Source organism: Phragmites australis, chromosome 11 (assembly GCF_958298935.1).
Source record: "Phragmites australis chromosome 11, lpPhrAust1.1, whole genome shotgun sequence".
In the NCBI taxonomy this organism is placed as follows: Eukaryota; Viridiplantae; Streptophyta; class Magnoliopsida; order Poales; family Poaceae; genus Phragmites; species Phragmites australis.
The window spans coordinates 14898487-14916600 of NC_084931.1; positions in this window are offsets into that span (position 1 = coordinate 14898487).

The window sequence follows — 18114 nt, forward strand, 5'->3', positions numbered from 1 at the left end:
TGAAAAGAAACTATTAGGAGAAAATAGATCAGCCTGAGGACAATAGTTGAATATTGCTATCAAAGGTCCCTCCAAAACCTTCGATCTCTGAACCCTCAGCAGGAGGCCCGACTTCTGGAGGTTGTGGGCCTCTTCGGGTGTAACATCCTAATTTTCATTTTTGCCAATTCATAAAAGTTTGCTAGATTTTATTTTGAGTTACCTAATTTTCAAAAGGCTAGATCCATTTTCTAAAAGAAAATCCAAATGGACATAGGAAATGTTTGAATATGTGCATCCATGTTGTCCTTAGGCATGTAAGGCTTTTCTTTGTGTGGTGCAGTCCTTGTTTGAGTTGAATTTGCTTCAAATCCAAACTTCAAATGAATTTAGAAAATCAAAACAAAAAGAGAAAAAAAAATGAAATCTCAGCGCGCCGTCCCTCTCTCCCATTTGGCCCAACCAGCCAACCGGCCCAGCTTGCCCTGCCTTCCCTCCCCTCCTTCCCTTCCCGCCTGGGCCACGCCCCGGCCCAGTATTTCGGCCCACGCAAGCAACCACTCCAGCCCACCTTTGCCTCCCGCAGTCGAAAGCGCCTAAGCTTTTTTCGTCTTCACCTGTGCCGCTGCCATGCGGGGCCTGCTCGTCGGATGTGTCCCCAACCCGGAGTCTACCACGCTGCTGCCGAGTCCGAGATGGAAACGCCGCTGCCAAGGAGTCCCAGTCCACCCCGATGCATCTCCTAGGTACCTATATAATCCTCGTGACCCTCTCGTTGTTTTCCCTAAGCCAATCCGCCGAATTCCAGCACATCCGTCGAGATCCATCGGCCTCTATTGCCGTTAGAGCCACCTCAGCCGAGCTTGCCACCCTGTCGCCCCAGAGCCGTTTTGCGTCACCTGACCCCACCACCAGAGCTACAGGCCCTCCCTGGAGCTTGTGCCGTCATCGCCTTCGTCTTTTGGTTGCCAAAGCCGCTGTTATGATGAGATCCCGAGCCCTTCGCTGCCTCCACCGTCGCTGACGCCCCTCCGGTGTTGCACTGCTCCTGGTAAGCCTCAAAACGGATTCCTCATGAGCTTCTCGTTGTAGTATGCTGCTTGTCATCGTCGTTGGTGAGCCAGAACCCTATTCCGGTGAGATTTCAACGATAGCACCGCCGTCAACCCCTTGGCTCTGCCGTGCCCTCTCTACCTGGCCACCCAAACCTACTCGCACCGTCCGATCTCATGCCAGCGGCCGCGATTAGATTGAATCGTACCCCTTAGGTAGCCAGTAGAAATCCGCCACATGTCATGCACTAAATCATAGTCAGCACACCACCTCAGCTCCACATCACCAGATCTAGCATACGTGTCAGCCCACGTGTCATCCAGTCAGCATCTACGCGATAAAAGATGTTTTCAATACAAAAATAAATCTGATAATTCCCAGAAATTGGTAATTTTGTAATTTAGCCCCTAAACTTTTCTATAACTACAAAAAGAGCCCTATCTTTTTACACTTAGGTCGATAAACTTTTCCAAATTACATATAGGTCCTTTTATTTTTATAAAAAGGTCATTAGACTTTTTGTTATTTACAAATAAGTCCTTTCTTTTTCAAGATAAACCCTAATATTGTTTTTAGCATATCTTTTTTGCCGTAGCTCCATTTTAAGCGATTCTTGCGTCATTAAATTCATTTTTCAGAGCTCTATCTTTCTACATAGGTTCTATCTTGTTGTTCTTTTATTTTGTGTTTTGTTCTTAGTGTATTTTGTTTGTGTACTTTGCCGGTAAATGTGCGATTAGTCGACAACGCCCTGGATCAATTTAAGGAACATCAAGACTAGGAGTAAGAATACACTGAGCAACAGCAAGGAGAAGGCAAGTGTCCTTGTTCATCTTGAACCTATGTTTTTAAATGTTTTGTTTTACAAAATACATGCAGTGTCTGTCAATATGATGGGTAGTCACCTATGTTAGGGTTTTCCCTAAATTTTCCCTTATCATCTCTTGGAACCTAGATGGTTTATGGTTAGGTGTATTTGTTGAGTAGATTGCTTAGCCATACTTTTGGGGATACTGGGAAGTGTCATAATCTTGACTAATGAACATATGCAACAATGGTAGTTAATTTGTTAATGGTCTAGCAACATGGAACCTTAGGCCTTGAGCAAAGTGTTTTTGATGGTTGTTATGGTTATGATGTTGGTAGTATTTGCTCAAGTAACCTAAGTAAGGACCTGTTCGTGGAGCAACAACCCAAGAAGTAATGTACCAACCACAAGGCTGATATGGGTAAGGCATGATATACTAGTTAGAGTTTATCTAGTGTGTGTTGTGTCCGCACAAAATGGGGCTTCTCGGTAGGAGTTGAACTCGCGTAAATCCTGGTGGTGAAACCTAGTGGGCAGACATATACTGGATTAGTCTCTGGTTAGTGGAAAATGTCATTTAGTGATTTCTTGGCAGCACACCACTGGTGTGTATTAAGTGTTTCGTGAACGCGGCAACATGGAATTCACTGACTCGTGGGGAAAGCTGGACAACCTCTACAGAGTGTAAAAATTGTTATAACAGCCGTGCTCACAGTTATGAGAGACTTGGATCCTCACATGATTAGTGGGTTGTGGTTATAGGTTTGGTCATGGTTTTGGTTATAGTACAAGGAGCACTAGATGGTTGTGGTATGCAAGGTGGAGAGCCTTGTATGCTGGGTGTTAGACTATTTGGGTTACATTCACTTAATAATTGTTTAATGCTTTTTTTTAGTCCAAATATGTTTTCATTACTCTCATTTATGCAAATATACCAAGTGTTAGCCTATTCTTCATATAAGCCTGCATATTATTACTTTCTCATACTTGTTGAGTACTCTATGTGCTTACCCTTGCTATCTCCTACAAAACATATGCTGCTCAGTGGAAGACTTTGAAGATTTCCAAGATGATGACCTGGTGTTCTAGGAGTGTGTCTTCCGGTCGGTGCATGTGGAGTGCTTGGTCACTGAAGCTTTCGTCTCGCTGTCGTTGTTTAGATGTTGTCATTTACCTTTTGAAGTTGTTTAGGTGATGTCTTTATTGTAAGAAGTGAACGATTATAAGTTAAAGTATTGCTTTTGTTACTTCACCTATGACATCCTTATGTGTGTTAAACTTCCTAGGCACACATAAGCCGCACTTAGTTTTGTCCATTAAAACCGAGTGTGACATCGAGCAACCTCTCCGGTACATAAGTGGCCTTTCCAAAACTCGGAGCTACAGCAAGCTCCTCTGGAGCCTTCAGCCTTTGTACTCTCAGTAGGAGGCCTGGCCCCCGGAGGTTGTGGACCCCTTCGAGCCACCCCTCTGGTGCCCGTGCGGCCTTCCAAGGGCTAAAGATGCAGCAGGTCTCTAAAGATAATATCAGGGAAGAAAGGACACCCCCTGCAACCGACCTGACGTGAGGTGATGGGCGATTAATGCCGGTTCAAGTGGTGTTTATCCTGACACCCCGTGCGATGAAAGTCATCTTGACATCCCCGACAGAGCAGCGTCAGGCCGCAATTGGCGATCGGCTCACCCTCAAGGGGCAGGCACCACAATAGTTAGCACTGTAGGTATTTATCTTCTATGTAGGGTAAAAAGTAGTTATCCAGGATAAGGCCTAGTAATTCGACTAGGTCCTAGACATTTGTACATCGTGATAACTTTTACACTAAGCTATGTATCACCCTATGAATAGGGGATTGTGGTCATCTGGGCTGGGACGGGTCATAAGGAGAACGCTCAATACAACACGAAGGGCAACACATAGGACACAAAGGTGCAGAAACACAAAGTCACGCTGTGATACTCCCCCTAGACTGATCCACATTTATACTATCAATAAATTTGTGGTGTTCCTTCCTCTCAAACTTCGTCTCCAAGATTGAGCCTCATCCTTAGAAGAAACTATCGCCGTACTTACCGGGGCAAGACGATCTCTTGCTCCAACAGCGTGTCGTCCGTGGGGAATCGAACACATAAGTGTTAAAGAAAGGTAGGCATCCGCCAGAAAAACCACCAAAGCGGTAGCTATAGCCACCATATCCACCATTGCAACCATCCAACCATATGCGTGGCTGTCTCAGCCAAGCACACCGCGTGCACCCTCCAGCCCCAGTGCTGTGTGGAACAGCGTTCCTCCGGCCTTGAGCAACCCAAAATCTTTGGTCGGTATGGAAACTCCAAATGACGCGGAGGCCTTCCAGTCTCTGCATGGCGAAAACCTCGCCGCACCAGGAGAGGTCGCGGCTGAGGCTGCAGCCAAGTAGGCCACTCTCCAGTGGTTCTGGGTGATCAAACCCAGGGGTGTCCCAACCGGGCTTGGTCCTAAAGTATCTCCTTTGATAGCACCTGGGATACCCCAGGTGAGTCAGTCCACCCAGCGTCCTCCTCGGGCCCTCAAGCAAAAGAGGGTTCCGAGGAGGCGCAGGGCTCCGGAGTGCACAGACCCCACCAGCGCCCCCGACGTAGCCCTCATGATGCTAACCGCATGCAGGGAACCCCAAGTCCACCTTGTCCAGGGAGGCGTAGTCGTAGCCGCTCCGGCTCCGAAAGCCGGTTCACCGTACAACCTCGACGGTCTCCCCAAAGGGAAGGGGGCCCTAGGGAAACCATGGGCTCCAGGGCACGCGGCCCCTAGTAGCGACCTCAATGTCAACCACAAGCTCAGATAACACTGGAGGCATACAGGTGCATCATGCACGGACTAGGGCATGTCCACAACACCAACGATTGCCGAACCCTCACAACCTTCCAAGAGGAATACCTCGGAAGACAAGCAGGATACTAGGCCACAAAGTGAACCGACGAAGGACGACACAGGGGTTGGAAGCATGGGGCAAGCTCCTGGGAAAATCACTAGCCCTCCGACCCCGCTCTGTCACCACCAACTCCACCACCAACGGTGCAATATCCCAACGATGGGGATTCAGTCGAAGAATGCCATCGCCAGGCTCTGGACGGATTACCTTCGAAGCCGGGTAGCGGCTAAGGGCCAAGCGGTTCAAGGACCACCTCTCCCATCTAACCTTCGGCTTTGCTTCCAACATGCCATCGCCAGGCTTCGAACGGATTACCTCCAGAGCTGGGCAGTGGCTAAGGGCCCAGGGGGTCCAGGACCACCTCTCCCGTCTAGCCTTCGGCTTCGCCTCTAACACACCATCACCAGGCTCCGGACAGATTACCTCTGGAGCTGGGCAGCGGCTAAGGGCCGAGGGTATTGAGGACCAACTCTCCTGACTAGCCTTCAACTTGCCTCCGACATGCTGTTGCTAGGCTCCAGATGGATTACCTCCAGAGGTGGGCAGCGGCTAAGGGCCGAGGGGTTTGAGGACCACCTCTCCTGTCTAGCCTTTGGCTTCACCTCCGACACGCCATTGCCAGGCTCCAGACGGATTACCTCTAGAGCCGGGCAGCGGCTAAGGGCCGAGGGGGTCGAGGACCACCTCTCCCAGCTAGCCTTCGGCTTCTCCTTTGACACGTTGTCACTAGGCTCCAGACGTATTACCTCTGGAGCCGAGCAGCAGCTAAGGGCTGAGGGGGTCGAGGACCACCTCTCCCAACTAGCCTTCGGCTTCTTCTCTAACACGTCATCACCAGGCTCCAAACGGATTACCTCCAGAGCCAGGCAGCGTCTAAGGGCCAAGGGGGTCGAGGACCACCTCTCCCAGCCTAGCCTTAGGCTTCAAGGCCTTCAAGCCTCATAATAGAGGCCTTTCTTTGGCAAAGGTACGCCCACTATTACCTATCAACAGTTGATCTAGTTGGTTTATCTTTCATACAGTAAGATCAAAACATGTTGGAGGCCTCCAACCTTACTGCTAGAAGTCTTTACAACAGATAGCCGCTAGGTAGAAATGGTAAATCTGGATTATGTCCCTGTTTAGCAGTAAGCAATATAACTTAAGTTACATCTTCATTTGGCATGAGTTATGAATAGTCATCTGATCTAGCTATGTCTGATACTGCAATTAGCTACTTATTGCCAATAGTAGATTGCAAAAATTAACTAGTACATAACCATGCAAATGCCTACACTCCTATAGACGTAGCATGCCTAGGTCACGTGGAAGGTAAGACTGCTTAGGTGTCCTGGAAGGTATTGTGTAGCCTCGGTAGTGTAGTTGCCACGTATCAAGGGACTTCCTTGATAGACAGTGTCGTGTCGCCCCCTGAAGGACTTCTTTGGGAGGTGTGACAAGCCCACATACCATGGACGTAGCATACCTAGGTCACCTTGAACGCAAGACTGCCTAGGTTTCCTGGAAGTTATTGCGTAGTCTCGGTAGATAGTGAGGCCCACACACCTGCAGCTGCATCGCATGCCTAGGTGACCCAAAAGGAAGATTTTGCCAAGGTGTTCCTGGAAGGCATTGCATAGCCTCAGTAGTGTCGAATCCACACCTCGAGGGATATCCTCGGAGGTGAAGAGGCGGTGCTCTGAAGAATGCTGTCGCAAGGAATCCTCGTTGCACGACATTCCTACACACCGCGGGTACAGCAAGCCTAGGTCACCACAAGGCATCAAGCTTAGGTTTCCTGGAAGGTGTTGCATAGCCTCGATAGTGTGTAGATGCCGGTTACCAAGGGACTTCCTTGGTAATGTAGTTGTGGCGCCCTTGAAGGATTTCTTCAGGAGGCATGACACGCCCACGCACTTGTAAGCATTGCTTGTCTAAACTGAAAAGGTTTCCCGGAGGGTAGGCTTTGCCTTGGTAGGCAGTGGATCCCACACACCTGCAGCAGCGAAGCATGCCTAGGTCACCTAAAAGGTAGATTATACTAAGGTGTCTTCGAAGGCATTGCAAAGCCTCGGTAGTATGGACACTGCAAATCAAGGGATGACCTTGTGTCACACCCCGTTTTAACGGCCAAAACCAAGTACGGCTTATGTGTGCCCAGGAAGTTTAACACACATAAGGACGTCATAGGTGAAGTAACAAAAGCAATACTTTATTTAATTAAACGTTCACCTCTTACAGTAAAAGACTTTACCTAAGCAAAAACTCAAAATTTAATCTAAACGACATTATCTAAACGACGGCAGCGGAACGAAAGCATTGGCGACCAAAACTCCACAGGCACCGACTGGAAGATATGCTCCTTAGAACACCAAGTCGTCGTCTTGGAAATCCTCAAAGTCTTCCAGTGAGCAGCATATGTTTTTGGTAGGAGAAAGCAAGGGTGAGCACTTAATGTACTCAACAAGTGTGGGAAACGTTCATGTTTCTTCTCCTCCGTGTCCACTTCATTTGGGTCGTATCTGGATAACTGAGTAAACTTGGTCAGGTACTCCCTCACAGTCATTGGTCCTTGCTTCAAACTCATGAACTCCTTCTTCTTCAGACGTACATCACCAGAGGAAAGATGATGGGTGCGGAAACTAGCTTTAAACTCCATCCATGTGATCGATGCAGGGTTTTCATGTGCTGCGCAGTAAGCTTCCCACCAATCTAGGGCTTGACCAGTGAGTTGATGTGAGGCGTAGAGAACCATCTCCCTATCATTGCACTATGCAACGTGTAGCTTCCTATCTATATCCTTCAGCCAATCATCTGCATCCATTGGTTCCACTGCATGACTGAAGACTGGGGGTTGAGTTCGTTTGAATTCTCCAAGCCTTGATGGTTGATGTGGTTGAGGAACATGGTTTGTTGTTGTTGTTGCATATGCACCATTGTTTGAGCTAAAGCTTGCAAGATTTGAGTTTGCATAGCCATCTGCTGCTCCAAGGTTGATGGAGGGGGCGGGGGTGGATTCTGATTGTTGTTGTTCTCCTCTTGAGTGTTAATGCTCCTCCTTGTGCTAACCATCTGGTTAGGGTTGAAGAAAAGAACAGAAGTAGATGAGCAAGTCTGGAGAAGTTTAACTAAAGGAACCCATCTATAATATATTATATAGAAATAAAGATGCATCTGTGGACAAAGTGCCAAAGCATCCCACAGCTCGCATCAGCACTCAAGCAAAAACTGCAACTAGCACACTTAGCACCATAGCAAAGCTCACACTAACATTAATATTACCCTTAACGATTACATCGATGCTAGGTTCTAGATAAGGAAAAGACTACTATGGAAAGACTACACTACTGGGACTCCTCTCTAGTGCGGGACCCTGAGGGGGAGGAATCAACTGATCCGTCCTCAAAGGCAGAGGGGGTGTCGAAGCAGATCCTCTTGTGCGGGGGTGAATGGATAGACAAGTCTTCTTCATCATCTTTAGATTCCTCTTGATTTGCATCTTGTTCATCCTCAAGGGAAGCGGAGACAAAGGCAAGGTGCTGGCGAACTTCTCCCAATTCCCATAAAGCATAGTTAAGCTCGTCCTCCAAGGCCATGGTAAGGGCAACTTGCTCTCGTAGCTTGGTGTTTTCTCCAAAGGTACTCTTCACGAACAGCTCGTCACTTCCCCGAGTTCTGCGGGGACAGTAAGCGTACGGAGAGTTGTCCATCTTGTTGTTGTATTGATCACGAACACGGGATATGGCTTGACGAGCCGCATCTCGAACTCCAGCGGTGAAGGTTGCTCTCGGGACCATTGCTGAGTGTATGCCCACCACTCTTCGAACTTCCATACCCTCATCTTGACTTCGCTCGTAGTCATAAATAGTGACTTCAACCTTCCATTCCACATATCTAGGGTATAGTTTCTTCACTCCCCTGTAGACTGGCTTATGAGTATGTCCAAGTCCAGAGAGTATCCCCCAAAGAAGGCGCGGAAGATGTCCAGCATGTAGACCATCACTCTCATAAACATCAGGAACGGGATCCATATTCCGGAAGGTGGGGTCATCAATCTCCTCTTCAGTTGGCACACGTGGTAGAATAGGTGGACGTCCTTCGGTTGACTTGCGGGTAGTAAGTAGATGGCGAACCATCTAAAAAGAAGGAGATGAGATGTAAGAAATAGTCTTATGGATAGCAAGAGACAAGTTTGAGATCTATAGAAAGGCTTGGATGGGTTTAGACGACTAGGAAATTCCTCAGGACGACCATGCTAACTAGGCTTGCGATCCTACAGTCAGTATGGCTCTGATACCACCTCTGTCACACCCGGTTTTAACGGCCAAAACCAAGTACGGCTTATGTGTGCCCAGGAAGTTTAACACACATAAGGACGTCATAGGTGAAGTAACAAAAGTAATACTTTATTTAATTAAACGTTCACCTCTTACAGTAAAAGACTTTACCTAAGCAAAAACTCAAAATTTAATCTAAACGACGGCAGCGAAACGAAAGCATTGGCGACCAAAACTCCACAGGCACCGACTGGAAGATATGCTCCTTAGAACACCAGGTCGTCGTCTTGGAAATCCTCAAAGTCTTCCACTGAGCAGCATATGTTTTTGGTAGGAGAAAGCAAGGGTGAGCACATAATGTACTCAGCAAGTGTGGGAAAAATAATGACATGCAGGCTTATATCAAGGATAGGCTGACACAAGGTATTATTTGGGTAAATGCGAGTAATGAAAACACTTTTGGACTCAAAAGCATTAGACATGTATTAAATGAATGTAACCCAATAATCCATCACCTAGTATACAAGGCTCCCCACCCTGCATACCACAACTGTCTTGTACTCCCCGTACCAAGACCAAGACCACAACATCTAATACTCCCTGTACTAGAACCAAAACCACAATCTAATCATGTGAGGATCCAAGTCTCTCATATCCGTGAGCACGGCTGTTATAACAGTTTTACACTCTGCAGAGGTTGTCCAACTTTACCCACGAGTCAGTGAATTTCATGTTGCCGTGTTTGCAAGACACTTAACACACGCCAGTGGTGTGCCGCCAAGAATCACTGTATGACACTTTCCACTAACCAGAGACTAATCCAGTGCATGTCTGCCCACTAGGTTTCACCGCCAGGCTTTACGCAAGCAAAGCTCCTACCCAGAAGCCCCCTTTTGTACTGACCCAACGCACACTGGACAGACTCTAATCAGTATGTCACACTTTACCCATATCAGCCTCGTGGTTGGTACGTTACTTCTTGGGTTGTCGCTCCACGAACCGGTCCTTACTTAGGTTACTTGAGCAATCACTAACCCAATGTCATAACCATGACAACCATCACCAACATCCCTATGCTTAAGACCTAAGGTTCCATGTTGCTAAAACATTATCATATTAACCGTCATTACTGCATATGTTCATTAGTCAAAATTATGACACTTCCCAATATCCCAAAAGCAAGGCTACGCAATCTACCCATAAAAGACTCCTAACCATAAACCATCTAGGTTCCAAGGGATGATAAGGGAATATCTAGGGAAAAACCCTAACATAGGTGACTACCCATCATATTAACAGACATTGCATGCAGTTTTGTAAAACAAAATATTTAAAAATGTAGGTTCAATATGATAAAGGACACTTGCCTTCTCCTTGCTGCTACTCAGTGTACTCTTGCTCCTGGTCTTGATGTTCTTCAAATTGATTCGGGACGTTATCGGCTAATCGCACAATCACCGGCAAATAAACAAGCAAGATACACTAAGAACAGAGCACAAAACAAAAGAACAACGAGATAAAAACTGGCTAAAAAGAAAGAGCACTGAAAAATGAATCCATCGGCGCAAGAAACGCTTAAATCGGAGTTACGATGAAAAAGTTAGGGCTAAAACAAGTCTAGGGTTAAATCTGGAAAAAGAAAAGGACTTAAATTGAATTATCAAAAAGTCCAGGGACCTTTTTGTAAAAATAGAGGGACAAAAATGTAATTATAAAAAAGTATAAGGACCTAACTGTAAAAAGACAGGGCTCTTTTTGTTATTTCAGAAAAGTTCAGGGGCTAAATTGCAAAATTACCAATTAAACGAATTATCAGAAATTATTTTTAGATTGAAAAACCTCTTTTATGACGTGGCTGCTGACTGGTTTGACACATAGGCAAGAGGGCTGAGATGGCAGCTGAGGTGGCAGGATGACGTGGCAAAATGGCTGACTGGGTTCAAGTATAAACACGTGGCGCTACGCTATTGGTTGCTGAAGGGGTACGCTCGGATCTAATCTCGGCCGCATAAATCAGATCCGGCGACTCAGAAGAGATCGGGTGGCCGGAGGGGAAGAACAGGGCGGCGCCGAGGGGGTTCGCGGCGGCGCACGGCCGGATAACTCGCCGGAATCGGCTAGGGCTCGCCGGCGGCGACGACGAGCGGCAGAAAAGCATCAGGAGGGAGAGGGCATCCCGTTTGATGGCTTACCGAGAGCAGATCAACTCTGGAGGAGCTTGGCGTCGACTAGGGGCGGCGGGAGGCTTGGGTCTTCGTCGGGGATGGTGCTCCGGCAGCGCAGGGGTCAAGGCGACAGCGGGGAGAGCTTCGGTGGTCGGCCGCGGCTCCGCTAGGCTGCTCGGGTGAAGCTGAACGGCGCTAGGACTGCTCGGCGGCGTGCTTAACCGAAGGGCGGCGACAATGGCTACGGTGGGGCTCGAGATCGGCGAATTCGGCTCGGGACTCGGCGGGTTTGGGATGAGATGAGATCGCGGAGGGGGCGGGCACATATATAGGCGGCTCGGAGGATCGTGGGGCGCTGCAGGACTCCAAGGCGGCGTCGGTTTCTTGCTCGGATTCGGCGGCGCGGCAGAGTCCGTCTCGGAGACGATAGATCTGACCGGCGGGTCCCACATGGCGGTGGCACAGGTGAAGGCGGCGTCTGCGTAGGCGTCTTCGGCTGGCGCGCGGTGCGCGGCGCTGGGCTGGCTCGGGCGCGCGGTGCGGGTGGCTGGGCCGGAACAGGGGCGCGGCCTAGGCGGGATGGAAAAGCCGGGGCGGCTGGGTCGAGGCCGAGGTGTTGGGCCGAAAAGAAGAAAGACAGCCCAAGAGAGGTTTTAATCTTTTTCTTTTTTGTATGAATTCAAATCTAAATTCAAATTCAAAAACCAGGCAAAAATCTCTTCAAATAAATTCATCAAAAATTCAAATAAAATATTATTTGCCTAATTCAGCATGAATGCAAAATATTCACTTATATCCTATGTCATTTTCTTTTTCTTTCATACAAAATAGGGTTTTCTCTCTTTTAAAATAAAATATTTAAATTCATTTGAACTTTAACAAATATTGAGAAAAAATTTGGAATTAGAAAAATTAGGGTGTTACACCGAGGTGGTCGAGGACCACCTCTCCCGTCTAGCTTTCAGCTTCGGCTTCACCTCCAAATGGATTACCTCCGGAGATGAGCAACGGCTAAGGGCCGAAGGGGTCGGGGATCACCTCTCCCGTCTCCTTTGGACACTGCGCAGGTAGCCGAAGAAGCTGTCCCCTTGACCATGATGAGGGACAATTTTTATGTGTCTTGGTCTTACTGGGAATCTTTTCACCGTCATCATGCCGATATCGAGCTGGAGCGGTATTGGCATGTGAAGTGTAGATCGTATGATGATATGAATGCTAGGACAAAAGCGTTTTGGAAATCCCTTAGTCCTTTGATGCTAGCTAGTCGCTGAGCTGAATGCGATCTGCGCCGTATGGCGAGGGGAGACGTCGAAGGCTCGTCTGTGCTTCTTGAGCCAAAGGTTGAGCCCCAAGACGAAGAGCCACTTCTGCGCCAGCCGCAACTTTGCTATCGCCGTGGCCCTTCTTCGCAAGTAGTAAAGCACAACGGCGGCGAAGATAATGTTCGGGTATCCCCATCATATTCGACTCATGTTGGGGCCCCACCGGCCCCAATGACGCATTTTCACGCCAGCGAAGGCGTTGCTTTTCAATTTGCTTTCAGCCATTGGTATAAGGATTTTGTTGATCCAGATGTTGATCACTATGTGGAATAAATTATGTTTGCATTACGACTTGTTTTCTTTTGTTACAGTTCAGTAGCATCACGCTCGAAGTGTTGTTTGCGATTTGAGACATTCCAAATCTTATGGAAGGGAGGGGCTTCGGACTCAACGTACCGAGCGACGCCGTCCACCTGATTTTTGCCGCAGTTTCCTATGATTGCACAGTACTTGTGTTGTTATTTTTTGGTAAAACATCGTCCCCCCCCCATTTTTAGTCGTAGGTAACTTCAGCCTGTAGAGATTTATGCCGTTTGCCAAACAATTTTGCCTTAATCGTTTAGTTCACCTTTTGTTAGGTTGGACGACTCTTCGACTTATCCTCCGAAGGTTTGATTTTTCTTCGGTGCGATGGTGAGCGTTTTTAGTCCCTGATTTCCGCTCGAAGTGCGCCGCCGCTTCGCAGGTCAAGCGACACTTCGTTTTTTCTTCCGAAGGTTGTTTTTCCTTCGGTGCGGGGGCAGGCACTCTTAGCCCCCGACTTTTGCTCGAAGTGCGCTGCCTTTTCGTAGGTCAAGTGACACTATCAGAAGCTCTAGCAGGCCCAAAAAAGTCATACACAGAGTTGGAAAAAGTAGCGTATGCACTGGTAATGGCACCCCGCAAGCTTCGCCACTACTTCACGTCTCACAAGATTACAGTACCAACTTCCTTACCCCTTTGCGACATGTTTCAAAACAAAGAAGCCATTGGAAGAATAGCGAAGTGGGCAACGGAGATCACTCCATTCATGATCGTTTTAGTGGCAAGAACATCATTGAAATCGCAAGCACTAGCAGACTTCGTGGAGGAATGGACGCCCTTAACCGAAGCCTCGGATGATGAACCGCCAGAACCTGTCTGAACCGCATATTACAACGGAGCTTGGGGAGCTACGGGAGCAGGAGTTTTGGAAATATTGTTCTCACCTTCGGGGACGAATCTAAGATACGCCGCCAGATTAGAGTTCCGCTCTACAAACAATACAGTGGAGTATGAAGCAGTCCTCCTAGTACTTCGCAAGGCGAAGACTTTGGGCACCCGGAGAGTGCTTGTTAAGACAGACTCGAAGGTCATAGCAAGTCAAATTGACAAGACATTCCAGGCAAAATAACTAGAGCTGATTAAGTACAGAACAGCTGTGCGAAGAATGGAAAAATACTTCCTCGGATTCACAGTCAAGAGTATATCAAGAAATAATAACTCTGAAGCAGATGGGCTAGCGAAAGTGGCTTCGCAGAACCTGCCTATGCCTTCAGATATTTTCTATCAGAAGCTGAGTGAACCAGCCCCTGAAGACACTTTGGACCAAACGCATCTCGTTGCATCAATCGAAAGCGAAGACTGGCGTTCTCCAATACTGGCTTATCTTTGCGGTCAGAGAAACATCGAAGATCATGTCGGGGAATAGCGCATGGCCCAGAGGGCCAGAAATTACAAAGTTATGGAATATAATTTGTACAAAGCTAGGGTCTGTGCATGGTCTTGTGATGCATATCCCAGAAAGAAGGACAGAACCTGTTAAAAGAAATTCACAGCGGGTTGTGCGGTTCTCATATCGGCACAAGGGCTCTAGTCAGAAAAGCATACAGGCAAGGCTTCTATTGGCCAACGGCTGTAAACGATGCGGATCAAATGGTCTCAAGTTGTCAACAGTGTCAATTCTGGGCGAAGGGGTCAAACAGACCCACGACAAAGACACAACTCATTCAACCGATTTGGCCACTAAGGCGGTGGGGAATCGACATTGTTGGACAGCTGTCGCCAGCTCCAGGAAATTTGCGATATGTTGTGGTTGTGGTAGAGTACTTGTCAAAATGGGTGGAGGCAATGCCACTCGTGAGCATAACATCAAGAAACATACAGAAATTCCTATGGCAGAATATCGTATGCCGCTTCGGAGTCCCAAGCGAAGTAACCGTGGACAATGGCACTCAATTCGGTAGTGCAGGTTTCAGGGATTTCTGTAGTAGTCTAGGGATAAAAGTAATTTTTGCATCCGTATACCACCCACAATCTAATGGGGCAGTTGAGAGAGCGAATGGCATCATCTTCGCTAGTGTCGCGAAGTGTCTTCAAGGGTTGCCAAAAGGGAAGTGGGTCGAAGAATTGCCCAAGGTGCTATGGTCATTAAGAACAACGGTTGCAAGACCAACCGGGTACACACCATTTTGCCTCCTCTTCGGTGAAGAGGCCATGACCCCAGAGGAATGCAAAACCAAATCATTCAGGGTCAGGAACGAACCAGAGCAATGCGAAGAATTATCATCAAAGGATCCCCTTGAAGAAGTAAGATTGCAAGCCGCAAAAAATCTGGCCAATTATCAACAGGAGACAAGAAAATGGAGAGATAGGAATATATCCGAAAAAACCTTCGCCCCTGGAGATTTGGTGCTGCGAAGATTCGGTACAACAACATCGGTAGGAAAACTTTAGAGTAAATGGGATGGCCCTTTCTTAGTCAAAAGATCGTTAAGACCTGGCTCATATCATCTAGCTAATATGGAAGGTGAGGAGCTTCCGCACACCTGGAACGCAGACAATCTTCGCAAGTTCTACGCCGAAAGCCGGCGACCAAGTTGAAGACTTCTGTGTAATTTTTCTTTCACAATATTTCTTGTAATCAATTTGTAAGGGTACTTCACTCTTTTCCTCACAGGGGGACCCCTTCGTTAGGGGGTGAGGTTTTTAACGAGGCAGGAACCCATGTAAGCGTTGATATAGTAGTACCCCCAAAAAATACTGCTTGTCTCATATACTAATACTTTAGTGTCGAAGTGCGCCAAACTAGGGGTAGATTGGCGCACCAATCGACGATGCGAGGGCGGTGCGAAGTGTAAGAAAAAAGACGTACACTTTCGACCTTTTTTTAAATATATATATATATATATATATATATATAATAAAAAAACGAGAGAACGAGAGTGCAAAATGTATCTGGGGGCTAAAAGTGCCTGCCCCTGCACCGAAGGAAAAATAAACCTTCGGAAGAAAAACTGAAGTGTCGCTTGACCTACGAAAAGGCGGTGCACTTCGAGCAAAAGTCGGGGGCTAAGAGTGTCGGGCCCCACACTGAAGGAAAAACAAACCTTCGAAAGAAAAAATGAAGTGTCGCTTGACCTACGAAAAGGCGGCGCACTTCAAGCAAAAGTCAAGGGCTAAGAGTGCCTGCCCCTGCACCGAAGGAAAAACAAACCTTCAAAAGAAAAAATGAACATAATATACTGGTACTTGGCGCAGTTTGTTGTCTTTGGGTTTTTCCTGCACAAGTACAGCGCTAACTGCCGAAGGGGATGCCGTTATGTATAACAACAAATCCGAGCCTGGATCTGGGCTGGTTAGTGCTGTAAGCTTCGTCAGGTAGCTTTTTAACTCATTGAAGGCTGCTTGCTGCTCCGCATCCCATTTGAAAGGGTCAGAGCTTGTTAACACTTTGAAGAATGGTAAACTTCGCTCTGCAGATTTTACAATGAACCTGTTTAGTGCCGCTAACCTTCCTGCCAAGCGTTGAGCTTGCTTTCTGTTCTGTGGGGGTTTCATATCTAAAATTGCTTGTATCTTCTGAGTATCCACTTTGATGCCTCTCTTCGACATCAAAAACCCTAGTAGTCTTCCGGATTGTACTCCGAAGACGCATTTTTCTGGGTTTAACTTTAAGCCTGCTCTTTGCAGATTTTCGAAGGTTTCCCGCAGGTCTTCGAGGTGTTGGCTCCTTCTGGTACTTTTGACCACTATGTCATCAACATAGGCCAAGACATTTCGTCCTAGTGGTGGTCTTAATACTGTCTGCACCAACATGGTGAAGGTTGCGCCAGCGTTTCGGAGTTCGAAGGGCATCCTCATGAAGCAGTATGTGCCGAAGGAGGTTTTGAAACTCGTTTAGTCCTCGCCTTCCTTCGCAATCCATATCTGATGGTACCCTGCATATGCATCTAGGAAGCTTAGCATCTCGCAACCAGCTGTATACTCTACCAGCTGATCAATTCTAGGCAATGGGAAGTCATCCTTTGGACAAGCTTTGTTTAAGTCTGTGAAGTCGATGCACATTCTCCATTTTCCGTTGCTTTTCCTTACTAACACTGGGTTGGCCAGCCACTCTGAGTGCATTACTTCGCGTATGACTCCGGCATCGAGCAGTTTTTCCACTTCAACCTTCACTGCTTCTTCTCTTTCGCCTGAAGCTTTCCTAAGATTTTGCTTCCTTGGCTTCGCTTTAGGGTCCACATTTAGGTTGTGCTGAATGATTTTCCAACTTACTCCTTGCACGTCTCTAGGAGACCAAGCGAAGACATCGTCGTTACCGCAGAGGAACATTACAAGTGGTTGCTGATCCTCTGCCGGAGCCTTCGCTCCTATAGTGACCTTTTTATCTTCTTTTTCCTGATGTAGCTATACTATTCTGGTTGCTCCTTCTGGTGCAGCCTTTACTGCCTTTCCTATTTTCGGCTGGTTGCAACTTTCTTCCGGACCCATCGAAGGGTCTGTTATCATGTGGACATTTCGTCTTCCTGGAGCTATTCCCACTTCGATTCGTCTAGCCACTTGCTGGTCTCCTTATACCTTTATGACTCCTTTCGGGCTAGGCATCTTCATGCACAAGTATGCATGGTGCTATATTGCTCCGAATGTATTCAGGACTCCCCTTCCAAATATCGCATTGTACAGGTAATCAATGTCCACCACATCAAAGGTAATGTCTTCTATGCGGAAATTCATCTCTTCGCCAAACGACATTGGGATTGCTATTTTTACCAGAGCGTTGATTGTGTTTCCGCCGAAGTCTAGCAATGGCGATCCAGCTTGCTTTAAGTCACTTCGTCGCAGCCCCATTTTGTCGAAGGCATCAGCGAAGATGATGTCCACCGAGCTTCCTCCATTGATCAAGATCCTGTGTACTTCATTTCCAGAGATGTTTGCAGTGATGACGAAGGCATCTGTGTGTGGATAGTCTAAGACCCTCATATCCTCTTGCGAGAATGTAATGGGAATGTTTGACCATCTTGAATTGATGTACGTTGGTCCCACTCCGACGTGGTTGACCCTTCTCACATATTCTTTTCATTGTCTCTTAGATTCTATTTGCTGGTTAGATCCCCCTGAGATGGCCAACACCACGTTGTACCCATGATTTATCGTGTTAACTGATTTTCTACTTTCTGGTGGTGCTTCGATTGCGGGTCTCGGTGGTGGCAGAGGTAGCTCCCCCTGGAGGTTCATTTGCCTAGTTTGATCAAACTAAGCTGAAGTTGCAGGTGCATACTATGGTGCGGTAATTTGTTGCCATTGGTTTGGAAACGCCATGTTCTGATTGTGGTTCTGCAACCCTTCGCTTCTTCCGAAGCTTGTTGCATGGTGCATTGTCCT